This window comes from Symphalangus syndactylus, chromosome 5, assembly GCF_028878055.3.
Source record: "Symphalangus syndactylus isolate Jambi chromosome 5, NHGRI_mSymSyn1-v2.1_pri, whole genome shotgun sequence".
Taxonomy (NCBI): domain Eukaryota; kingdom Metazoa; phylum Chordata; class Mammalia; order Primates; family Hylobatidae; genus Symphalangus; species Symphalangus syndactylus.
In genome coordinates this window covers 7,476,017-7,503,024 of record NC_072427.2, presented here as the reverse complement: position 1 = coordinate 7,503,024, position 27,008 = coordinate 7,476,017, and the positions used below count along the sequence as shown (strand labels likewise).

Here is a 27,008-nt window from a genome sequence, read left to right as displayed (position 1 = left end):
AGGCAGAGTCTTGCTCTGTCACCAGGCTGCAGTGCAGTGGCACGATCTCGGCTCACTGCAACCTCCGCCTCCTGGGTTCAAGTGATTCTCCTGCCTCAGCCTCCCAAGTAGCTGGGACTACAGGCATGTGCTATCATGCCCAGTTAATTTTTGCATTTTTAGTAGAGATGGGGTTTTACCATGTCGGCCAGGATGGTCTTGATCTCTTGACCTCGTGATCTGCCCATGTTGGCCTCCCAAATTGCTGGGTTTACAGGTGTGAGCCAACATGCTTGGCTGCAGGATATATATTTTTTATCACATTTATGGCAGCACAAATATAGCCCTGATGCCCTCAAGATTCTGGTCTGGATTCTGTGAAACAAGATAAACAGGTCAGACCGTTTCCCATGCTGATAGAGTACGTAACCCAGGAAGGACATGATGGATTTCGTCAAATCTAAGTCCCAGAGATGGAACACCAAGCATTACTGTAGGAACCAGCAAGACAGTAAAAGTACTGCTCAACTATGACAAAGCATAAGATGCAGCTGACTGTGAGATTCATCTGATTTCAGGATGCCAACGTTAAAACAAAAAACACCTGGCTCTTTGCATCAATAAAATATGGTAGGCGATGAGAACAAGAACAGGAGGACATGCACATAGCAACACAGCACAGACTTCTATATATAAGTAGTATGGTTATTTAATAAGTGCCCAACAATTTGCAATTGCAGAAACGTGGAACCAGCCCAAATTCCCATCAATCAATGAGTGGATAAAGAAACTGTGGTATATAGATAGGATGGAATACTACTCAGCCATGAAAAGAAATGTATTAATGCCATTTGCAGCAACCTGGATGGGATTGGAGACTATTCTTTTCTTTTTTTTTTTTTTTTTTTTTTTTGGAGACAGAGTCTCACTCTGTCACCCAGGCTGGAGTGCAGTGGCATGATCTCAGCTCACTGAAACCTCTGCCTCCCGGGTTCAAGTGATTCTTCTGCCTCAGCCTCCCAAGTAGCTGAGATTACAGGTGCCCGCCACCACACCCGGCAATTTTTTCTATTTTTAGTAGAGACGGGGTTTTACCACATTGACCAGGCTGGTCTCGAACTCCTGACCTTGTGATCTGCCTGCCTTGGAGACTATTATTCTAAGTGAAGTAACTCAGGAATGGAAAACCAAACACCGTATGTCCTCACTCATAAGTGGGAGCTAAGCTATGAGGACGCAAAGGCGTAAGAATGATACAATGGACATTGGGGACTCAATGGGGAAGGGTGGGAAGCGGGTGAGGGATGAAAGACTACACATTGGGTTCAGTGTATACTGCTTGGGTGATGCCGCACCAAAATCTCACAAATCACCACTAAAGAACTTACTCATGTGACCAAACACCACCTGTTCCCCAAAAACTTCTGAAAATAAAGAATGAAAAGTGTCCAACTTAGTCTTAACTTTCAATACAGCTAAACACACAGCCATAAAAACAAAGTGTGGACTCGTGCCATTTCCCCTGGAGCAGAGAAACCTGAATGATCAGGGAGGCATTGTCCCAAGACAGTAAAGGGAGGAGGGAGGAGAAAAAGGTTTCAGGAGGAGACAGACTTTCAAAGGAAACAAGCCCTAGGCCAAAATAGGAGAAATAAATATTCATGAGTCCATCCTGATCTAAAGAAATGACTAAATAACAAACAAGTAACTGGGCCCAGAAGGAGGACTGAGCTCTCTCATGCACTTGCACTCCCAGTAACTGATGTAACTCCTCTGCCCTGAACCGGAGAGGAACTCCCCGCTGGAGTGTGGGCTGCGTAGAGTTACTTCCTTCCAAAGAGAACAGGATAGAAGTGGGGACAAAAAAGTAACTGTATGGCGGTCAGGCGCAGTGGCTTATGCCGGTCATCCCAGCACTTTGGGAGGCCCAGGCAGGCGGATCACCTGAGGTCAGGAGTTTGAGACCAGCCTGGCCAACAGAGTGAAACCCCGTCGCTACTAAAAATACAAAAATTAGCCAGGCGTGGTGGCATGTGCCTGTAGTCCCAGCTGTTCAGGAGGCTGAGACAGGAGAATCGCTTGAACCTGGGGGGCGGAGCTTGCACTGAGCCAAGATCACCCCCACTACACACCCGCCTCGGTGACAGAGAGAGACTGTATGGTAGAGAGGCCTGACAAACACTCCCTCCACCAAATAAGATCAAGGTCATCATGGACAGTGCTAAGTCATGTTGATACTGTGTGCCCTTGATCTGACAAGATGAAAATGATACTTTACCTCTGTCTTCCTCCCCCTAACCTCAGTCTGATCATGAGAAAAGCGGCAGAAAAATCCCAGTTGAGGAACAAACTATAAATTCCTGGCCAGACTCTTCAAAATCATCAAGGTCATCAAAAACTAGGAAAGTCTGAGAAATGGCCACAGCCGAGACAAGCCTACGGAGACTCAAGGACTTATGAATGTGGTGTTCTGGGTGAGGTTCTGGGACAGAAAAAGAGGCATTAGGGGAAACTGAGGGAACCCGAATAGACTACGGACTTTATGTAATGGTAATTTATTCATACCGGTTCCGTCATTGTGACAGATATACCATACTAATGTACAAGGTTAATAATGGGAAGAATTGAGGAATATATATTCTGTGCTATCTTCACAACTTTTTCGTACATATAAATGTACTTTTAAATAAAAATTTTCTCTAAAAAAATAAACAGGACACAAGCTAGAGAGGCTGCTCTGTTTAGCACCCTGGAAAGGGGTGAGGACTCTAGACTTGCTGGGGGGCCATGTAGGAAGTAGAGGGACCCACAGTAACATCCGGGAAAAATGCAGGGGTCATTCTGAAAGATCTATCATCTTGGTCTGGTTTTTCTGGCTTGCCTTCCTGTCAATGAGGGAATGGATTTGGGGTTTAGCTAGAACTAAACATATGACTCACTTGTCTGTGAATAGCAAACTTTTCTCCAAATAAGCAGAATAAATGTTTCCTTGAGTGTTTACTAAGAGCACGGTGTTTGTGGGGAGGACTGTGAAGCCACAGCAGACACCCTCCATGCACGTGGACCGTGGGGTCTCCTCCACTAAGGTGTGGATTCCATCTGCACTCGCCTTGATCCTTGGGAGCTCCCTGGAGTGCGGCCCCTTGTGCAGGTGGCTGGGGCTATGAGAGCAAGCCTTCTGCCCAGAGCACAGACTCTTTGCCATGGGCTCACATAGTCCCCATATTCTTACAGATTCTTGTGTCACTTCAAAGTGAGAATGCAAGGTCAGCATGAACCGTGTATCACCACTTGGTTACTTCTCGTCCCACTAACAAGGTGGGGCTCACACTACAGTCACCAGACTGAAAAAAGGAGGTATAAGACGTCATGGGAAAGCGCATTTGGGTTATCCAACCATGGAGGCCAATGTTCAGACAACTCATTGAAGCAGGTGCCCAGGACATGGTTGGCACCGAGTTGGTGGCTATCATAGGTGAGGTCTCTGTAAACTAGAGAGATGTCTGAGGTTTCCCTTCCTCCTCACTCTGGTTATTTTTATCTGAGGCTTTTTTTTTTTTTTTTTTTTTTTTTTTTTGGAGACAGAGTCTTGCTCTGTCGCCCAGGCTGGAGTGCGGTGGCATGATCTTGGCTCACTGCAACCTCCACCTCCCAGGTTCCAGTAATTCTCGTCCCTTAGCCTCCTGAGTAGCTGGGATTACAGGCACCCGCCACCACGCCCAGCTGATTTTTGTGTTTTTAGTAGAGACAGTCTCACCATGTTGGCCAGGCTGGTCTCAAACTCCTGGCCTCAAGTGATCCACCTGCCTCAGCCTCCCAAAGTGCTGGGATTATAGGCGTGAGCCACCGCACCCAGCCTGAGGCTTTCTCATTTTAGTCAAGAAAACAAAACCCACTCTGGACTAATTGGAAAAAATGTCTGTCATATATATGTTTGTATTCACCTAGGCTGGAAAAAGGTTTTGTCCTGGGATTTGGTGGGAAGAATAAAGGTTCTCTTGGGGAAAAAAAAATAAAGAAGAATCAAGAGAAACAATTTTCTTTTACTTGGAAAGGTTTGCAGTTACTTCCCTATCCTTGAACAGGACTCAGCTTTCATCCTAAAGCACCATTCAGCTTAGAAATTCTTTGACTGTTCTGATCCACTGCTTTGTATTCATTATTACTATTATTTAAAGCAACATGTAAGAAAGGCACCAGGCCACCTCATCTTTGGGGCAAAGAGAAATTATTCTGCATATCAGGTTTATCAAATATGAGAAGAGCCCTGACCTCTTGGCTGCCTAGACTGTATTTTAAGTGCAGTTACGTAACGTCTTGGCCCAACTGACCTGGGGTGTGTTTTCAAAATCCCTTGTTTTATCTGCTGACTCACCAGGCTGAGGCCCTTAAGAGAAGAGCTAAACATGCAATTTCTTTTGAATGAATATGAGGTGGTAGTGGCTCCACAATTAGAGTATCCAGAACCCAGGGAATAATGATGTAACCACTGCGTAGGTCACTATGTAAAACTTGAGACTAAGAAGGGAAGCGTGCCCATCACAGTCTGGTTCAACGTTAAATATTTTGGCACATACTGTAAACAGCATTAAGTCACTTTTCTGGGAGTTTGTAGGAACTGCCTCTTTTCCTTGTGAACTTTTAGCATGTATAATCATCTTTCCATATTTTTCTTCTTTTCAAAATATCCTTTTCCCATTTATGAGCAACCCACAATAAAAATGCATTTATTTGAGTTATTATTTGTTAATAGCTCACCTCTCTTAGAGGCAAAATGCTGCTGGTGTAAAACTGAACATTTTTTTCTTACTACCTATAATTCCATGAGTTCCCATTTATAATGCCTGGCAGTGGAGTATGTATTTTTTTTTTTTTTTCCGATTTGGAGTCTCACTCTGTCACCCAGGCTGGAGTGCAGTGGCACAGCTCACTGCAAGATCTGCCTCCCAGGTTCACACCATTCTCCTGCCTCAGCCTCCCCAGTAGCTGGGACTACAGGCGCCGGCCACCACGCCCGGCTCATTTTTTTGTATTTTAGTAGAGACAGAGTTTCACCGTGTTAGCCAAGATGGTCTCGATCTCCTGACCTTGTGAACCGCCCACCGCAGCCTCCCAAAGTGCTGGGATTACAGGCGTGAGCCACTGTGCTCGGCCTGGAGTAAGTACTCTTTAAACGTTGCTTGATAATGCTTGTGATATTGATAAAGTTGACTTTTGCTGGGAGAACGGAGGATAGAAAACCATTCATGTATCCAGTGAACACATAGCCGGGCCCTTGGTGGAGATGGGGGTATGTTACACAGCTCCCTAGAGACAGTGAGATGCTTGTATTGACTCAAGATGCCATGTGCCCTTTTGTTCATTATTCAGCCCATCTAAGTCTATTTCTATATCCGTGTAATGGGTCAAATGAACATACATGAACATTACCTTAGTACAGCCACTTAGATGATTATACCTACCATGGACACTTTTGGCTGTATCCTGGCACTTTCAGTGGGTACTACCAATGAGGTCCCAAACCAGAATCCCGGTGGAGTCTACAGACATGTTAGTGGAGGACCTGGAGTGACCCAGGATAGCCCAGGAAGAGACAGTGGTCCTGCAGATTGATAGTGAAGAGAGCTTCTAAAGAGGTTGCAATGGACTCTGCCCAGATGAAAATACCACCAAGAAGGGGAAAATGAAAGCTAGAGACTGAGAGCAAGATGGTGGAAAATACAAACTTGACTGGCAGAGGGTACTAGAACCCTGGACGTAAGGCCTGCCAGCCTAGGAAACTGCTGCTTCCAGATGCCATTCCTGGTAGTGCTCCTCGTGGGTCATCTGCTGTTACTGGGGCTTCTGTTCTGGTTCACCACGCACACAGCCCCATGGTGAGCAAGAAGATTGAGCAGCCTATAGTGCAGTCTATGTCTAAGGCACTGGAAGCAGAGCCTGAGGAGGGGCAAGTATGAACTCATGGCAGAGGGACAGCCATGAAGAGATGGATATAGGGCTGAGGCATTTGGGTGACCATCCTCACTTTGCTCACACTCAGGTCCTTGGGTTCTTCTATCTCGAGTTCTACTAAGTTTTAAACCTACTGGCTGGGTGCGGTGGCTCACACCTGTAATCCTACCACTTTGGGAGGCCAAGGCAGGAAGATCACCTGAGGTTAGGGGTTTGAGACCAGCCTGGCCAACATGGTGAAACCTCATCTCTACTAAAAATACAAAAATTAGCTGGCATGATGGCAGGTGCCTGTAATCCCAGCTACTCAGGAGGCTGAGGCAACAGAATTGCTTGAACCCGGGAGGCAGAGGTTGCAGTGAGCCAAGATGGCGCCACCACACTCCAGCCCAGGCTTGACAGAACAAGACTCCATCTCAAAAACAAAAAACAAAAAACCCACTCTTGTGCTAGAAGTGATCCTCTTCCTCTCGACTAAATGTTTTCTGGCCCCAGGAGAAGAGCGCAAGTGGGCTGAACCTAGCCTTCCCTCACCAGGACCAACTGAGGTTGGAATTCAGGCACCACCACTCTGTGGCATGTGCCCTCAGGCCAGATGTGCAACCTCTCTGAGCACCCCTTTCCTCATCTGCAAAGTGGGAACAATTTCAGTGCCTCTGGAAGGCAGGAAGAACTCAATGAACTACTCTGCATAAGAAGTCATTTTGAGAATTTATTCCGGCTTTCCAGAAGAAGTTAGCCTTCACTGCTGCTTCCACCAGGCAGCCTTCCCAGCTATCCTCCCTCTAGGAAACAGTTTCTTTTTACTTTGCTTTAGCTTCCTCATTATGTTGCTTTCTTCCATATGTTTTTCAGAATGAAATTAATCTCTTTTCTTCCTCAGATGCCTACAGTGCAGCATGCAGCTCTTCTCAGAATCTGCTTTGTGTTATAATTATTTTGTTTATGGACTGTGTCCTCTCCCTAAACAGGAACCCCTATAGGGAACTGTGGTATAAGAGAGAGTATACTTAGCCTGTGCCCCTGGTTCCAGGCACAGAGCTTCAAAAACCCTTAGAATTTCGTAAGTGATGGAAGTGTCTTTCATGGGAATGAGGTGACTCATGTGGGCCCCTAGATAGCTTCAGGATGGGATCTGGCCACCAGAAAAAAAACAATCAAGTGATCAGAGAGAGTTAGACTTTCTGGTATCAGATCTTCAAAAAGGAGAGGTGGACTAAAGATTGAGTTTAATCATATGACCATTGATGTAATCAGTCATGTCTACATAATGTATCTCCAATAAAAACTCTGGATACCAAAGCTAAGTAGAGCTTCTTGATGAGTGTCTGGATGTGCCAGGAGGGTAACGTGCCAACTCCATAGTGAGAGGGCATGGATTTGGGATCCTCCCAGACCTCACCCTTCATAATGAAACTGCAATTTAAGCACAGCACGTTCCTGAGTTCTGTAAGTAGTTCTGGTGAATCATTGAACCTAGGATTGTGAGAATTCCTAAATTAATAGCCATTTGGCCAGAAGTGCAGGTGGATCTGGTGACCCCTTGAAGTGTGGCTGGCATCTAAAGTGGGGACAACTTCATGGAGAACTTTGCTCTTAGCCTGTGGGGTCTGTGCTAACTCCAGATAATTAGTGTCAAAACTGTATGCAGTACACCCAGTTGGGATGGAACTGGAAGAGGAAGAGACTAACATTATAATAGTCTTTGTGCTCCACATCAGGAATGGATAAATATATGTCAGACCTAAAAGAGCTAATTTAGGCTGGGTGTGGTGGCTCACACCTGTAATCCCAGCACTTTGGGAGGCTGAGGCAGGTGGATCACGAGGTCAGGAGATGCAGACCAGCCTGGCCAATATGACAAAACCTCGCTTCTATTAATACAAAAATTAGCTGGGTGTGGTGGCATGCGCCTATAGTCCCAGCTAATTGGGAGGCTGAGACAGGAGAATTGCTTAAACCCAGGAGGTGGAGGTTGCAATGAGCCAAGATTGTGCCACTGCACTGCAGCCTGGGTGACAGAGTGAGACTCCATCTCAAAAAAAAAAAAAAAAAAGAGCCGATTTCATTTTTGATATTCATATGGACATTTGTTATTTCTTTGATCTTCCTCTGTTTGGGGAAACCCCTGATATTGGAGTGTTGATGGTAGATAGAGTCTGGCTCCCACTACACCTGCTGAAAAGGCCAGTCTCTCCTGCAGCCAGGACAGGGTGACATGACTTAGGCTTAGCCAATATGATACACTCACCCTCAACATTCCATCAGGAGCAAATGTTTCTGAAAGAAGCAACAACACCAAGCTTCCCAGGGAAGAGGTAAAGCCTGAGGTGGGCAGGGGTGGTGGTGGGTGCAGTATACAGTGGCATGGGGACAACTACAGTGCCTAGTGTTCAGCAGGGATGGCAGTGGTGCCTTTACCCACCTTGTTCTATAGGGTGATTTTTGGGTCTCTATGACTGAAGCTTTATTTGTTTTCTTATCTGTTTTGTAATTTTATTGAAACCACATACTCTACTTCTACTCTTTAATCGTTACTCTTGAAGATAGCCAAATAGGAGCAGCTCCAGTCTGCAGCTCCCAGTGAGATCAACCAGAATGTGGGTGATTTCTGCATTTCCAACTGAGGTACCCAGTTCATCTCATTGGGACTGGCTGGACAGTGGATGCAGCCCACGGAGGGCAAGCCGAAGGAGGGTGGGGCATTGCCTCACCTGGGAGGCACAAGGGGTCAGGGGATTCCCCTCTCCGAGCCAAGGGAAGCTGTGAGAGACTGTACTAGGAGGAACAGTGCACTCCAGCCCAGATACTGTGCTTTTCCCACGGTCTTTGCAACTGGCTGACCAGGAGATTCCCTCCAGTGCTTAGGCCACCAGAGACCTGGGTTTCAAGTACAAAACTGGATGGGTGTTTGGGCAGACACCGAGCTAGCTGCAAGAGTTTTTTTTTCATACCCCAATGGCACCTAGAACACCAGCGAAACAGAATCATTCACTCCCCTGGAAGGAGGGTTGAAGCCAGGGAGCCAAGTGCTCTGGCTCAGCGGGTTCCACTCCCACAGGGCCCAGCAAGCTAAGATCCACTGGCTTGAAATTCTCGCTGCAGCACAGCAGTCTGAGGTTGACCTAGGACCCTTGGGCTTGGTCGGGGGAGAGGCGTCCACCATTGCTGAGGCTTAAGTAGGTGGTTTTACCCTCACAGTGTAAACGAAGCCACTGGGAAGTTCGAACTGGGCGCAGCTCACCACAGCTCAGCAAGGCCACTGCGGCCAGACTGCCTCTCTAGATCCCTCCTCTCTGGGAAGGGCATCTCTGAAAAAAAAAAGGCAGCAGCCCCAGTCAGGGACATATAGCTAAAACCCCCCATCTCTCTGGGACAGAGCACCTGGGGGAAGGGGCAGCTGTGGGCGCAGCTTCAGCAGACTTAAATGTCCCTGCCTGACAGCTCTGAAGAGAGCAGCAGATCTCCCAGCACAGCGTCTGATCTCTGATAAGGGACAGACTGCCTCCTCAAGTAGGCCCCTGACCCCCATGTATCCTGACTGGGAGACACCTCCCAGTAGGGGCCGACAGACACCTCATATAGAGGAGCTCTGGCTGGCATCTGGCAGGTGCCCCTCTAGGACGAAGCTTCAGGCAGCAATCTTTGCTGTTGTGCAGCCTCTGCCAGTGATACCCAGGCAAACAGGGTCTACAGTGAACCTCCTGCAAATTCCAGCAGACCTGCAGTAGAGGGGCCTGACTGTTAGAAGGAAAACTAACAAACAGAAAGAAATAGCATCAACATCAACAAAAAGGACGTCCAGACACAGAAACCCCACTTGAAGGTCACCAACATCAGAGACCAAAGGTAGATAAATCCATGAAGATGGGGAGAAACCAGTGCAAAAAGGCTAAAAATTCCAAAAACCAGAATGTCTGTTCACCTCAAAAGGATCACAGCTCCTTGCCAGCAAGGGAACAAAACTGGATGGAGAATGAGTTTGATGAATTGACAGAAGTAGGCTTCACAAGGTGGATAATAACAAACTCCTCTGAGCTAAAGAAGCATGTTCTAACCCAATGCAAGGAAGCTAAGAACCTTGAAAAAAGGTTAGATGAATTGCTAACTAGAATAACCTGTTTAGAGAAGAACATAATTGACTTGATGGAGCTGAAAACAGAGCACAAGAACTTTATGAAGCATACACAAGTATCAATAGCTGAATCGATCAAGCAGAAAAAAGGATATCAGAGATTGAAGATCAACTCAATGAAATAACGTGAGAAGACAAGATTAGAGAAAAAAGAGTGGAAAGAAACAAAATAAAGCCTCCAAGAAATATGGGACTATGTGAAAAGAATAAATCTACGTTTGATTGGTGTACCTGAAAGTGACAGGGAGAATGGAACCAAGTTGGAAAACTCTCTTCAGGGTATTATCCAGCAGAACTTCCCCAACCTAGCAAGGCAGGCCAACATTCAGATTCAGAAAATACAGAGACCACCACAAAGATATTCCTTGAGAAGAGCAACCCCAAGACACATAATTGTCAGATTCACCAAGGTTGAAATGAAGGAAAAAATGTTAAGGGCAGCCAGAGAGAAAGGTCGGGTTACCCACAAAGGGAAGCCCATCAGACTAATAGCAGATCTCTCAGCAGAAACCCTACAAGCCAGAAGAGAGTGGGGGCCAATATCTAACATTCTTAAAGAATTTTCAACCCAGAATTTCATATCCAGCCAAACTAAGCTTCATAAGTGAAGGAGAAACAAAATCCTTTACAGACAAGCAAATGTTGAGAGATTTTGTCACCACCAGGCCTGCCTGACAAGAGCTCCTGAAGGAAGCACCAAATATGGAAAGGAACCACCGGTAACAGCCACTGCGAAACCATACCGAATTGTAAAGACCGTTGATGATATGAAGAAACTGCATCAACTAACAGGCAAAATAACCAGCTAGTATCATAATGACAGGATCAAATTCACACATAACAATATTAACCTTAAACGTAAATGGGCTAAATGCCCCAATTAAAATACACAGACTGGCAAATTGGATAAAGAGTCAAGACCCATTGGTGTCTCATGTGCAAAGACATACATAGGCTCAAAATAAAGAGACGAAGGAATATTTACCAAGCAAATGGAAAGCAAAAAAAAAAAAAAAAAAAAGCATCAGTTACAATCCTAGTCTCTGATAAAATAGACTTTAAACCAACAAAGATCAAAAGAGACAAAGAAGGGCATTACATAATGGTAAAGGGATCAATGCAACAAGAAGAGCTAACCATCCTAAATATATATGCACCCAATACAGGAGCACCCAGATTCATAAAGCAAGTTCTTGGAGACCTACAAAGAGACTTGGATTCCCACACAATAATACTGGGAGACTTTAACACCCCACTGTCAATATTAAACAGATCAATGAGACAGAAAATTAACAAGGATATCTAGGACTTGAATTCAGCTCTGCAGACCTAAGAGACATCTAACAGAACTCTCCACCCCAAATCAACAGAATATACATTCTTCTCAGCACCACATCACACTTATTCTAAAACTGACCACATAATTGGAAGTAAAGCACTCCTCAGCAAATGCAAAAGAATGGAAATTATAATAAATAGTCTCTCAGGCCACAGTGCAATCAAATTAGAACTCAGGATTAAGAAACTCAAAATCGCACAACTACATGGAAACTGAACAACCTGCTCCTGAATGACTACTGGGTACATAACGAAATTGAGGCAGAAATAAAGATGTTCTTTGAAACCAATGAGAACAAAGACACAACATACCAGAATCTCTGGGACACATTTAAAGCAGTGTGTAGAGGGAAGTTTATAGCATTAAATGCCTACAAGAGAAAGCAGTAAAGATCTAAAATCAACACCCTAACATCACAATTAGAAGAACTAGGGAAGCAAGAACAAATTCAAAAGCTAGCAGAAGACAAGAAATAATGAAGATCAGAGCAGAACTGAAGGAGACAGAGGCATGAAAAACCCTTCAAAAAAAATCAGTGAATCCAGGAGCTGGTTTTTTGAAAAGATCAACAAAATAGATAATATGCTAGCCAGACTAATAAAGAAGAAAAAAGAATCAAATAGACGCAATAAAAAATGATAAAGGGGATTATCACCACCGATCCCACAGAAATACAAACTACCAGAGAATACTATAAACACCTCTACACAAATAAACTAGAAAATATAGAAGAAATGGATAAATCCCTGGACACATACACCCTCCCAAGATTAAACCAGGAAGAACTCGAATCCCTGAATAGACCAATAACAAGTTCTGAAATTGAGGCACTAATTAATGGCCTACCAACTAAAAAACGTCCAGGACCAGACGGATTCATGATCAAATTCTATCAGAGGTACAAAGAGGAGCTGGTACCATTCCTTCTGAAACTATTCCAAACAATAGATAAAGAGGGAATCCTCCCTAACTCATTTTATGAGGCCAGCATCATCCTGATACCAAAAACCTGGCAGACAAACAACAAAAAGAGAATTTCAGCCCAATATCCCTGATTAACATTGATGCAAAAATCCTCAATAAAATACTGGCAAACTGAATCCAGCAGCACATCAAAAAGCTAAAATGTTATCTACCACGATCAAGTTGGCTTCATCCCTGGGATGCAAGGCTGGTTCAACATACACAAATCAATAAATGTAATCCAGCATATAAACAGAACCAAAGACAAAAACCACATGATTATCTCAATAGATGCAGAAAAGGCCTTTGACAAAATTCAACACCCTTCATGCTAAAAACTCTCAATAAACTAGGTACTGATGGAATGTATCTCAAAATAATAAGAGCTATTTATGACGAACCCACAACCAATATCATACTGAATGGGCAAAAACTGGAAATTCCCTTTGAAAACCAGCAAAAGACAAGGACGCCCTCTCTCACCACTCCTATTCAACACAGTATTGGAAGTTCTGGCCAGGGCAGTCAGGCGAAAGAAAGAAATAAAGGGTATTCAAATAGGAAGAGAAGAAGCCAAATTGTCTGTTTGCAGATGACATGATTGTATATTTAGAAAACCCCATCGTCGCAGCCCAAAATCTCCTTAAGGTGATAAGCAACTTCAGCAAAGTCTCAGGATACAAAATCAATGTGCAAAAATTACAAGCATTCTTATACACCGATAACAGACAAACAGCCAAATCATGAGTGAACTCCCATTCACAATTGCTACAAAGAGAATAAAATACCTAGGAATACAACTTACAGGGGATGTGAAGGACCTCTTCAAGGAGAACCTCAAATCACTGCTCAAGGAAATAAGAGAGGACACAAATGGAAAAACATTCCATGCTCATAAATAGGAAGAATCAATATTATGAAAATGGCCATACTGCCCAAAGTAATTTATAGATTCAATGCTATCCCCATCAAGCTACCATTGACTTTCTCCACAGAACTGGAAAAAACTACTTTAAATTTCATATGGAACCAAAAAAGAGCCCACATAGCCAAGACAATCCTAAGCAAAAAGAACAATGCTGGAGGCATCACATTACCTGACTTCAAACTATACTACAAGGCTACAGTAACAAAAACAGCATGGTACTGGTACCAAAACAGATATATAAACCAATGGAACAGAACAGAGGCCTCAGAAATAATAGCACACATCTACAACCATCTGATCTTTGACAAACCTGACAAAAACAAGCAATGGGGAAAAGATTTGCTATTTAATAAATGGTATTGGGAAAACTGGCTAGCCATATGCAGAAAGCTGAAACTGGAACCCTTCCTTACACCTTATACAAAAATTAATTCAAGATGGATTAAAGACTTAAACATAAGAAACATAAGACCCAAAACCCTAGGAACCCTAGAAGAAAACCTAGACAATACCATTCAGGACATAGGCATGAGCAAAGACTTCATGACTAAAACACCAAAAGCAATGGCAACAAAAGCCAAAATTGACAAATGCAATCTAATTAAACTAAAGAGATTCGGCACAGCAAAAGAAACTATCTTCAGAGTGAACAAGCAACCTACAGAATGTGAGAACATTTTTGCAATCTACCCACCTGACAAAGGGCTAATATCCAGAATCTATAAGGAACTTAAATTTACAAGAAAAAAACAACCCCATCAAAAAGCGGGCGAAGGATATGAACAGACACTTCTCAAAAGAAGACATTTATGCTGCCAAGAAACATATGTAAAAAAGCTCATCATCACTGGTCATTAGAGAAATGCAAATCAAAACCACAATGAGATATCATCTCATGCCAGTTAGAATGGTGATCATTAAGAAGTCAGGAAACAGATGCTGGAGAGGATTTGGAGAAATAGGAATACTTTTACACTGTTGGTGGGAGTGTAAACTAGTTCAACAATTGTGGAAGACAGTGTGGTGATTCCTCAAGGATCTAGAACTAGAAATACACAGATACAGAAAATCAAACACTGTATGTTCTCACTCATACTGGGAGTTAAACAATGAGAACACATGGACACTGGGGGTGTGGGTGGGCATCACACACTGGGGCCTGTCAGGGGGTGGGGGGCTGGGGGAGGGATAGCATTAGGAGAAATACCTAATGTAGATGATGGGTTGATGGGTGCAGCAAACCACCATGGCACGTGTATACCTATGTAACAAACCTGCACGTTCTGCACATGTACCCCAGAACTTAAAGTATAATAAAACAATTACATGAAAAAAAGAACACAAAATTGAAAAAACAAAACAAAAAAATACTCTGTTAAATTATATATGTATGGCAAAATTTCAAAAGTCTAAAGCTGATATCTGGATGCCTGTCCCGTAGAATACAAGGACCTTAAAAAACAAACTTTGGCCTGGCACAGTGACTCATGCCTGTAATCCCAGCACTTTGGGAGGCTGAGGCAGGTGGATCATGAGGTCAGGAGATCGAGACCATCCTGGCCAACATGGTGAAACCCCGTCTCTACTAAAAATACAAAAATTAGCTGGGCGTGGTGGCACACACCTGTAGTCCCAGCTACTTAGGAGGCTGAGGCAAGAGAATAGCTTGAACCTAGGACACGGAGATTGCAGTGAGCCAAGATCATGCCACTGCACTCCAGCCTGGGTGACAGAGCAAGACTCTGTCTCAAAAAACAAAAACCTTAAACTTTGATCATCCTGCTTGGCTTATAAAAGCTTTCACTATCTTACATTTTAGTTCAGTTCTCTATTTAAAGCCTAACAAGAAGCTATTGGCCCGGCGTGGTGGCTCACACCTGTAATCCCAGCACTGTGGGAGGCCGAGGTGGGTGGATTGCTTGAGTCCAGGAGTTCAAGATCAGCCTGGGCAACATGGCAAAACCTTGCCTCTACTAAAAAATACAAAAATTAGCCAGGCACGGTGGCACGTGCCTGTAGTCCCAGCTATACTGCATTCCAGCCTGGGCAATTGGAGTGAGACCCTGTATCAAAAAAGAAAAAAACATGGAGCTATTACTACTATGACCTTATACAAATAATGCTAGTTTAGATTTTGCCTGCGGGCTCACTACCCCTCCTTGCATTTCACACTGTCTTTCTCAGATCATTTTCCTTCCTTCTGAAGGACATCCTTTAATTGTTCCCTTAGCATTGTGTCTTTTGATAGTAAACTCTTGGTGTCTGTTTTTATAAAAATGTCTTTGCTTCATTTTTCATGTTTTTGAAACATAATTTTGCTGGGTACACAATTATATTGATAATTTTTTGACACTTTGAATATATTACTCTATGTATTCTGGCTTTTACTGTTGCCTTTGAGATATTTACTCTTAGTCTAATTAGATTGTCAATTATTTCCAAGTAATCTGTCTTTTTCTCTCTGGCTAAAGACCTCCTTGTCTTTGGTGTTCTGTAGCTTAACTATAATGTGTATAGGTGTGGATCTTGTTTGTCCTTGCTTGGTCTATTTTGTGCTCATCTCTGTGGATTCATGCCTTTCATCACTTCTGGAATATTCTCAGTCATTATCTCTTTGACTATTGCTTCTGTTCCATTCTCATTGTTCTCTTCTTCTGGAACTCCTACTAAATGTATTTAGAACATCACATTTTATTGTCCACATTTATTTTCTGTCTTCTTTCTATAACTCCTTATGCTGCTCTTTTGAGTAATATATCTTCAGATCTATCTTCTAGTTCACTAATTTTTTTTTTTTTTTTTTTTTTTTTTTTTTTTTTTTTTTTTTGAGACAGAGTCTTGCTCTGTCACCCAGGCTAGAGTGCAGTGGCGCGATCTCGGCTCACTGCAAGCTCCGCCTCCCGGGTTCATGCCATTCTCCTGCCTCAGCCTCCCGAGTAGCTGGGACTACAGGCAACCACCAACACGCCCAGCTAATTTTTTGTATTTTTAGTAGAGACGGGGTTTCACCGTGTTAGCCAGGATGGCCTCGATCTCCTGCCCAGCCTCCGCCTCCCAAAGTGCTGGGATTACAGGCTTGAGCCACCGCACCCAGCGTTCACTAATTTTCTCTTCATTTGTCTCTAAACTTCCATATATGCATATGCATGTATATCTATATGTATATCTAATCTGTCTTTATTGAGATATAATTCACCTCCCATACAATTATAGCATTTAAAGTCTACAATTCAGGCCGGGTGCTGTGGCTCACACCTGTAATCCCAGCACTTTGGGAGGCCAAGGTGGGTGGATCACCTGAGGTCAGGAGTTTGAGACCAGCCTGGCCAACATGGTGAAACCCCATCTCTACTAAAAACATAAAAATTAGCTGGGCATGGTGGCATGCCTGAAATCTCAGCTACTTGGGAGACTGAGGCAGGAGAATCTCTTGAACCCAGGAGGCAGAGGTTGCAGTGACCCAAGATGGCATCACTGCACTCCAGCCTGGGTGACAGAGCTAGACTCTGTCTCTAAATAAATAAAGTCTACAACTCAATGGTTTTTAGTAGATGCACAGAGTTATGTAACCATTACTACAATCAATTTTAGAATCTTCCTATCACTCCCAAAAGAAACCCCATATTCATTGTCACTCCCCATTTCCCCACCACCTTCCTCCTCTTCACCTACCCTAGAAAACCATTAATCCTCTTTTTATCTCAATAGATTTGCTTAATCTGGACAATCATATAAGTGGGATCTTACCATATGTAGTCTTTTGTGACCGGTGCCTTTCATTTACCATAATTCTAACCTGCCTTTTAAGTCATGTTACATTTTTCACCTCAACAGCTGTGTTTTGAATTTCTGTAAGTTTTATTCCTCTCCTTTTCAGTTCACCTGATCTTTTCAGTCTTTTTGCTTATTTTGTGATTCTATCTTTAAGTATTTCATATGTAGTTATGCTGTTTTCTGATCATTCTTGTAGCTGAGGTCCTTGAGCTTCTAAATCTGCTTCTGCTGATTCCTACTCATGGTAGTTTGCTTCTCTGTGTATTTGGTGATCTTTAATTGGAAACTGACATTTAGTTCATCTTAATTTGTGAAAAATCAGAGGTTTTCATTCAAGAGAAATTGCATAAGCTTCTGCAGGAGTCAGGGTGCTTGAGACTACAAGGTCCCTTAAGGGACTGACTTAAAGAAAGGTCAGACCACAAGGTCCCTCAAGGGTCTGACTTAAAGAGGCTTGGTTTCATCTCCACCCCCCTTGCTGCTCACAATGCTGATCATGAAATTCACCCTCACCTGTGTATGTGTGCCAACCACTCACTCACCACAGCCTGAAGCTCTTGGTATGTGTGTATGGGTGTGCGTATGTCTAGGTGTATACATGCATGTGTATATAGGGGTATATGTGTGTGCATATGTATATGTATGGGTGTGCATGCATGCATGTGTGTGTTGTGTGTGCCCATGTTGTATATGTAAATATGTATGCACGTGTATATGCCTGCATGTATGTGTGTTGCGTGTGCATGTTGTATATGTATATATGTATGCACGTGTGTATGCCTGTGTGTGCATGTTGTATACTTATGCATGTGTGTATGCATGTGTGCATGTGTGGGTATGTGTTTGGTCCTCAGAGCTGCCCTTTACCTTCTGCTTGCCCAGCCATGCACAGAGGCTCTGTCTTACCTAGCGTTATCTACCTTATCTGTGAATCAGCAGAGTCAGATCCTATTTGCCTGCGGCTAAGAACCTTGACTCATGGAAGAGCCTTTTAGTAACAGAAGAATTATCTATGTGAGCACTGGCAATATGCCCCACCTGGTTCTAAGGGGTTTACATGTGTTAACTCCCTTAATCATCACGCCTTCCCATTTCACAGATGAGAAAACTGAGACACAGAAAAGCTGGGTGGCTTATCTTGGGTCCCACAGCTTGCCACTGTTGCAGCTTGGAGCTAAACCCAGGAGGCCTGGCTCCTTTCCATTCTCATGACTGCAAAAAGAAATGGAAGGGTTCAGGGTCATCGAAGATTTGGCAGAAAAGGTCCTGTGCTTTGAGGAACTGCCTGCAGACACACGGGAGCCCATAAAGGCCCAGGCTGGCCTCTCTGGTATGTTGCGTGCTGCAGTGAGGCTTGGCAGTGGCTCTGGGATTCCCTCAGCTTTTTCCTGGTTGAAAGAAACCTAAATTCTGACTCAAGAGTTGAGAGTTTTCCTTGATTGCATCTGTACTGACAGCCTAGAAAACCGACGCTACAGCTGCTGCAAATGCATGGTGCGAAGGGTTTTGCTGCATTTTCAGCTTGACCGAGAAACTTAGAATAGACTAAAGACCCCACGTTGATCCAACGGAGGCATGAAATTGATGGCCAAGTGTGAATAAGCAGTTGGCGGTGTGTCACTTGAGTGACAGCTGTATGGGGACAGACAGCAGACAAGTGCCCCAAGGAGAAGAGGCAGTTCCCTCCTCAAGGCCTATCTGAGGTTGTGCTTTCTCCTAGTTGGCTGCTTTCTTACAAATAAGCATGTTGTTTATGACAACAGACATTTATTAAGTGCTTACTCTGTGCCCAGGTGCTCAAATAGCTGCTTGTACCAAGTGGCTTTACATTACATACTTACCTCTTTGGATCCTCAGAACAACCCTGCAACATCTGCTCTATTATTCCCTCATTTCATGAATGAGAAAACTGAGGCTGGGGGAAATGACTTGCCCCCGGGCCCCACAGCCAGAAGGGACGCAGACAATAGAAACCTAGCTCTGGGCCAGCAAACCTGCTCTGGGGACACTCCCCATCCCTCCCAGGAGGGTCCCTTTAGGCTCTTTTCTTTACTTCAGAGGCAGGAGGAGCACGAGGCAGACAAGTCACAACCCAAGTGCCAAAGACAAGCTGTTCTCCCAGGGACCCGTGCACTTGTTTTCCCTTCTGCCCCTGCAGATCTGGTTACTGAGGGACCTGCATGCTGGAGGTTTCTCAGCAGCCACAGAAGAAACTCACTGGGCACTGAGCTCCCGGGTCTTGAGCTGCAGGGTTTTTACCTTCACTGCTTCCCAGCTGGAATTCACCAAGTGCTGCCGGAAGGGCCCAAAACCTGAAACCAAACGTGCCCAGGTTTGCTCAAGCCACGCCTTGGGACTGGGGCCTCTACTCCTGGCTGCACTTGAGCACCAGGCCCCACCCCGTAAGACTCTCTTCCTGCTCCTCAGACCATCTTGGGCCCTAGGGATCTTTGCACGTCCCCTTCCCCGTGGAGGCTGCAACTGTGCCAACCTGGGAACATTCTCAGAGTCCTCACATGTGAGGCATTGTTGGGGAGCAAAGAAAGAACAGGGAGCTGACCCAGTGCCAAGCTGGGAGGGCTTAAGAACATGTGCACAAATGTCTGAATAAAAAGCATGCTTTGTAAAGAACCCTGGAATAGACCCACATGAATATGCCCAATTGTTTGTTGACACAGGTGCAAAAGCAATTTCAGTGGAAAAGGGATATAGGCTCGTCAACAAACGGTGTAGAATTAGACACCAACAGGCAAAAAACCCGGACCCTTCACCTAAACCCCACCCCTTACACAAAACTCGACCCAAATGAATAATGGACTTAAATATAAAAAGCAAAAGTAGCCTCGCATGGGGGCTCATGCCCGTAATCCCAGCATTTTGGGGGGCCAAGGTGGGTGGATCACCTGAGGTCAGGAGTTCGAGACCAGCCTGGCCAACATGGTGAAACCCTGTCTATACTAAATATACAAAAATTAGCCAGACATAGTAGTGGGCACCTACAATCCCAGCTACTAGGAAGGCTGAGGCAGGAGAACTGCTTGAAGCCGGGAGGCAGAGGTTGCAGTGAGCTGAGATTGCACCACTTCACTCCAGTCTGGGCGAAAGAGCAAAACTGTTTCAGAAAACAAACAAAAAACTAAGTTTTTTGGGGGGAAGGAGAAAATCTTAGGCTATAAGGCTAGGCAAAGAGTTCTTGGATTTGAAACCAAAAGCAGGCTGCATAACAGGAATAATTAACAAACTAGATTCCATCAAAATTAAAAACTTTTGCTCTGTGAAAGACCCTGTTAAGAGGAGGAAGAGACAAGCTACAAATGGAGAAAATAGTTGCAAATCATGTACTTCACCAAGGCTTTGTATATAAAATACATAAAGAACTCTTGAAACTCAAACAGTCCAAGTAGCAGATGGGCAAACCACATGAAGAGACATGTCAGTGATGAGGATATACAGGTGGCAAATAAGTACATGAAAAGATGTTCAACATCATTAGCTATCATAGAAATACAAATTAAAATCTGGAGATGTCACAATACACTTATCAGAGCGGCTAAAATAGACTGATAACACCAAATGTTGGCAAGGATGAGGAGAAACTAGGTCACTCACACATTGCTGGTGGGAATATAAAATGGTACTGTTGCTCTGGGAAATAGTTTGACAATTTTTTTTTAAGTGAAAGTGGATTTACTAGCATTTGCACTCCTGGACATTTATCTCAGAGAAATGAAAACTTATTTTCATACAGAAGTGTATACAAAAACGTTCAGAGAAGCTTTATTTGTAATAGACCAAAGCTGGAAACTACCCAAATGTTCTTCAGTGGGTCAACAGTCAAACAAATCATGGTTCACCCATCTCACAGAACACACTCGGCAGTGGAAAAAAAAAGTAGAAACATCAAAATGTCCATCAACTGATGAATGGCAAACAAAATGTGGTATAATCCACACAATGAAATATCATTTGTCAATAAAAAGGAATGAAGTACTGATACATGCTACTGAGAGGTGACAGCGTGCTGGCAGTCCTCGCAGCGCTTGCTCACTCTCTGTGCCTCCTCTGCCTGGGCTCCCACTTTGGCGGCACTTGAGGAGCCCTTCAGTCCACCGCCGCACTGTGGGAGCCCCTTTCTGGGCTGGCCAAGGCCGGAGCCGGCTCCCTCAGCTTGCCGGGAGGTTTGGAGGGAGAGGCACGGGCGGGAACCAGGGCTGCACGCAGTGCTTGCTGGCCAGTGCGAATTCTGGGTGGGTGTGGGCTCTGCGGGCTCCACACTCAGAGCCGCCGGCCAGCCCTGGCGGCCGGGGCAGTGAGGGGCTTAGCATCTGGGCCAGCAGCTGCTGTGCTCAATTTCTCGCTGGGCCTTAGCTGCCTTCCCTTGGGGCAGGGCTCAGGACCTGCAGCCCGCCATGTCTGAGCTCCCCCTCCTCTATGGGCTCCTGTGCCGCCCGAGCCTCCCTGACGACTGCGGACCCCTGCTCCACGGCGCCCAGTCCCATTGACCACCCCAAGGGCTGAGGAGCGCAAGGGCATGGCGCAGGACTGGCAGGCAGCTCCACCTGCAGCACCAGTGTGGGATCCACTGCGTGAAGCCAGCAGGGCTCCTGAGTCTAGTGGGGACTTGGAGAACCTTTATGTCTAGCTAAGGGATTGTAAATACACCAATCAGCACACTCTGTCTCTAGCTCAAGGTTTGTAAACACCCCAATCAGCACCCTGAGTCTAGCTCAGGGTTTGTGAATGCACCAATTGACACTCTGTATCTAGCTACTCTGGTGGTGACTTGGAGAACCTTTGTGTCCACACTGTGTATCTAGCTAATCTAGTGGGGAACTTCTGTGTCTAGCTCAGGGATTGTAAACACACCAATCAGCACCCTGTCAAAACAGACCAATCAGCTCTCTGTAAAATGGACCAATCAGCAGGATGTGGGTGGGGCCAGATAAGAGAATAAAAGCAGGCTGCCGGAGCCAGCAGTGGCAACCCACTCAGGTCCCCCTTCCACACTGTGGAAGCTTTCTTCTTTCACTCTTTGCAATCAATCTTGCTGCTGCTCACTCTTTTGGGTCCACATTGCCTTTATGAGCTGTAACACTCACTGTGAAGGTCTGCAGCTTCACTCCTGAAACCAGCGAGACCACGAACCCACTGGGAGGAACTAACAACTCCAGACACGCCGCCTTAAGAGCTGTAACACTCACTGCAAAGGTCCGCAGCTTCACTCCTGAGCCAGCGAGACCAATGAACCCACCAGATGGAAGAAACTCCGAACACATCAGAACATCAGAAGGAATAAACTCCCGACACGCCGCCTTTAAGAACTGTAACACTCACCGCGAAGGTCCGCGGATTCATTCTTGAAGTCAGTGAGACCAAGAACCCACCAATTCTGGACACACTACCACGTGGCTCAGCCTTGAAAACATGCTAAGTGAAAGAAGCCAGAGGCAAAGGACCACATGTAAAATGATTCCATTTATATGAAATGTCGGAAGAGGCACATCTATAGGGACAGAAAGTACATTAGTGGTTGCCAGAAGCTGGGTACATGTGTTGTGCAAGGACATGAGTGGGGAAAGGTGTGGGGTTTCTTTATGGGGTACTGAAAATGTTCTAAAATTGACTGTAGTGATGAACATGTAACTGACTATAGTGAACCACTGAATGTTACTTGCTTTAAATGAGTAAATTATATAGCATGTAGATTATATTTCAATGAAGTAGTTTAAAAACTTTATATAATGAAGGGACTATTGATACACACAACTTGGATGAACCTTAAATTATGCCAAGTGAAAAAGAACCAATCTCAAAAGGACATATACTGCATGATTTCATTTATATAATATTTGTGTTTTATTTTTGCTTGTTTGCTTTTTGAGACAGAGTCTCACCCTGTCACCGAGGCTGGAGTGCAGTGGTGCGATCTCAGCTCACTGCAACCTCTGCCTCCTGGGTTCAAGCAATTCTCCTGCCTCAGCCTCTTGAGTAGCTGGGATTACAGGCGCCCATCACCATGCCGGGCTGATTTTTATATTTTTTGTAGAGATGGGGCTTCACTATGTTGGCCAGGCTGGTCACGAACTCCTGCCTTAAGTGATCCACCCCTCTGGGCCTCTCAAAGTGCTGGGATTATAGGCGTGAGCCATCACACCTGGCCGTATTTTTGTTTTCAGACAGAATCTCACTCTGTCATGCAGGCTGGAGTGTAGTACCACGATCATAGCTTACTGCAGCTTCCACCTCCTGGGCTGAAGTGATCCTTCCACCTCAGCCTCCCGAGTAGCTGGGACCAAAGGTGCATGCCACCATGTCTGGTTAACTTTTTGTATTTTTGCCATGTTGCCCAGGCTGCCCTCGCACTCCTGGTCTCAGGTGATCCACCCATCTGAACCTCCCAAAGTGCTGGGATTACAGGTGTGAGCAATTGTGCCCAGCCTACATAAAATACTTGTAAAATATCCACAGATGGAGAACAGACTAATGGTTGCCAGGTGTTTGAGATGGGAGGAAGGGGGTGGGTGTGGCTGTAAAGAGCTGGCACGAGCGAGCACTGTGGTGATGGTACTGCTAGGTATCTTGATTGTGGTGGTGGTGATAGGAAGCTACACGAGCTGAAACTACACACACGCACACATACTGCACACACATACAAATTTTGAATTATACCAATATCAATATCCTGGCTTTTATATTGAAAATGTTAATATGTCAGTATCAGGAGAGGCTGGGTAAAGGATACAGGGAAACTCTCTGTACATTTCTTTGCAAATTCCTATGAATATTTATTTCAAAATAAAGTTTTAAAAACTCTGTGGCCTCCTGTGTGGGACATTAGCCAGTGCCAGATACGCCTGTGATGGAGTCAGGTGCTCAATTAAGTGGGCTGCAGATACAAGTGGAATTCTCTAACTCAGCTTTATCCTGGAGCACAGCTGAGGTTTTCAGTTCCATCTCTGATTCCTGTGACATAGTTCTCAATTCATTCAAATTCTTAGATGAGGAAAGGGCTGTGACTACATGTCAAAACCCAGCTCCCTGGACCTCAGGCCTTTAGAGTAGGAACCAGTTCTGGAGAGAAACTTGAATTACACCTTTGCAATTCCTGAACATCTGGGTCAGGACCCACAAACAGGGTTGGCTCACGAGGGAGTAAAAACTTTCTCAGGGAATGAAAAAGTTTTGGACAGGACATCCCAAAAAGCCCATGGTGTCCTCTGATTTGACCAAATCCTTCAGAATAAATAAGACTTTAGCTGCCCCTGGAAACAGCCAGGAAAAAAGAAAAAAAAAAGGGCAGTTATAGAAAATAGCAAGATTAAGAAAAAAAAAGCACTGAGAAGCCAGGTACCTCTTGGGATAATAAAAATACAATAAAAATGCAGCAACACACATAAAAATCACATTCTTCTTTAGAATCATATTTATATCAGCAAATATGACATTTCTTATCTTTTTTAAATTAGAAAAATCAACACTGCAAATGAAGGTTTGATGCTCTTGTGTTGCAAGGTCACACCTTACTTTAAACTTGGTCGGGCCCCCCAGTGGAACTTGCAAAAGGAGCTGGAGAAATCTTAGAATTCTGAGAGGCCCATGGGAGCGATGCATGTTTTCTCACTCTTGTTATTGTTGGTGCCAGTCCGAACACCTTGATCTGGAAGCAATTTGTCGGAACCCTGGTTCTCCCACCATCTGTCTACATGCCAATTGTCTTGGCGAGATTTATACACGAAGCAAATCCAATTAAATGAAGAGATTGCCCCTGGCAGCTCTAAGCATTTCTAAGACAGGAAGGCCACGCTCTGGAATCCAGCGGGCATTCCCAAATCACAGCTGATTATCAGGTACTTCATCAAACAATCTCCAGTTTGCCAGCAAACCACAGGCTGACAAGACAAAGGTAGGGGTCAGTGTGATTCTAAGATGGTGCTTCAATGTTTATATTTCATTCATGACAAGCATTGCATGCATTAGGGGTACAGTTTCCTTAGGAATTCAAGAGTAATTTGAACGATTCGATCTCCAGAACCAAAATAACCCAAATAAGAGCATGGGAGATAAAAGGTTTCCCAAAGAACTTTCTTTTTCTCAGAAGGTCGATAAGAGTTTGAATTATAGTCCGAAAAGATTAAATGACACAACTTTCAATTTCCCATTCATCCAGGAAACCCTGTCTCTTCATCCAACACAATTCAGAAAACTTAAAACCAGCCAAATGTGTCTAACTAAAAATGAAGGCTGGGCACAATAGCTCATGCCTGTAATCCCTGCATTTTGGGAGGCCAAGGTGGGAGGATCACTTCAGCCCGGAAGTTAGAGACCAGTCTGGGGAATACAGGAAAACCGTTTCTACTAAAAACTAAAATAAAACAAACTGTGGGGTGTGGTGGTGAGTGCCTGTTGCCCTAGCTACTCCAGAGGCTGAGGTGGGAGGATTACTTGAGCTCAGGAGTTCGAGGCTGTGGTGAGCAGCCTCTGAGTCACTGCACTCCAGCCTGGACAACAGAGGGCGACTGTCTCAGAAAAATTAAAAATATAAAAATAAAAATTGGGCCAGGCACAACAGTTCATGCCTGTAGTCCCAGCACTTTGGGAGGCTGAGGCGGGCAGATCACAAGAAGTCAAGAGATCGAAACCATCCTGGCCAACATGGTAAAACCCCATCTCTACTAAAAATATAAAAATTAGCTGGGCATGGTGGTGCATGCCTGTAGTCCCAGCTACTTGGGAGGCTGAGGCAGGAGAATCGCTTGAACCCGGGGGGGCGGAGGTTGCAGTGAGCCGAGATCACGCCGCTGCACTCCAGCCTAGCGACAGAGCGAGACTGTCTCAAAAAAAAAATAAGAATAAAGAGCTTTGTGAAGATCAGGCCCCCAGGGACCAGCTGGGATGCTGACTTGGTGAGGCATGTGTGGGTGGGGGTGACTCTGGATGTGCTGGTGTCTGCAGGAGTGAGCAGCCACCATTCCTACCACGTTGACCTTCTGGGGCTCAGGGTCTCCAAGTAGTGGCTCTCAGGTGGGGCTTCAGAGCTCCCTAAAAAATGGAAGTTCTTACTCTAGGAGTGGGTACTGGGTGCCACCTTTGCGGGTGGCCGTTATAGATGGACTTGCAAGCCTTGTGAGGCCCTCTGGTTTCTGGGCCTATAGATCCCTCTTCCTTGCTATGAATCTGCACCCCCAAGGGATACCTCACGTGCCTCGGGCCCCACCCAGGGAAAGCAGGTACCAGCCTCAGCTTCCTCCCTGCTAGGTTGAAAGGCAAGGTCTGAGCCTAAGCCACCAGTGGCACCTTCGTGCCTGCCACTCAAGAGTTATTTGAGGCGAATGAGCCACAGAAGCAGAAATGCCTGTGTTCCTGATTGTTTATTAATGGGGCACAGCAGGAAGTTCGTTTCCATCTGGAAATATTAGCACCACCAGTTGCCACTCTTTTTTTCCCTCAGGGAACTGTTTAAGACCCAGGGGCAGGCTAAAAGCAGCAACCAACAGGAGAAAAAAAAATTTGTAGTCTTACCGGTCACCACCACGCAGCTGGGCTGGGAATCCATGAAGACGGAGTGAGAGCTCGCTCTGCGCTTCCTGGGTCAGACAGCGGCCCAGTGGCCGGACTCTGCGCGCTCTGAGCTCCGGGCGCCTCCTCTGCCTGGCGGCGTGCTGGCCGGGGGCCGCTATGGAGCGGGAGCCCAACCCCTCCTGGCCGCCGGGCTTCCGTAGCGTTCTGGGCCCCGAAAGGCCAAGGATCTAGGGGAGAGTGACAAGGCAATGCCCCTTGAAAGCAGAACGATCCAGCGCTGGACAGCGGGTCAGAGAGCCAGCAGGGGCTTTCTGGACATTTGAGTCTGGGTTTGTTGTTAGGGATGGTTCAAAGGCGAGCTAAGGGTTTGGCTACCAGCTGTCCCGGTTTGCCTGGGATGGAGGGGGGTCTGGGACCGG

General features: G+C 45.2%; 1 protein-coding gene across 1 annotated transcript in view; it reads right to left on the bottom strand.

Moving 5' to 3' along the window:
- PGPEP1L (pyroglutamyl-peptidase I like) overlaps window positions 1–27,008 on the bottom strand; it is a 155,809-nt gene that overhangs the window by 29,961 nt on the left and 98,840 nt on the right. Inside the window, 1 exon segment of the mRNA XM_055277113.2 lies at window positions 26,590–26,816. The gene's annotated coding sequence lies outside the window, so the exon portion shown is untranslated.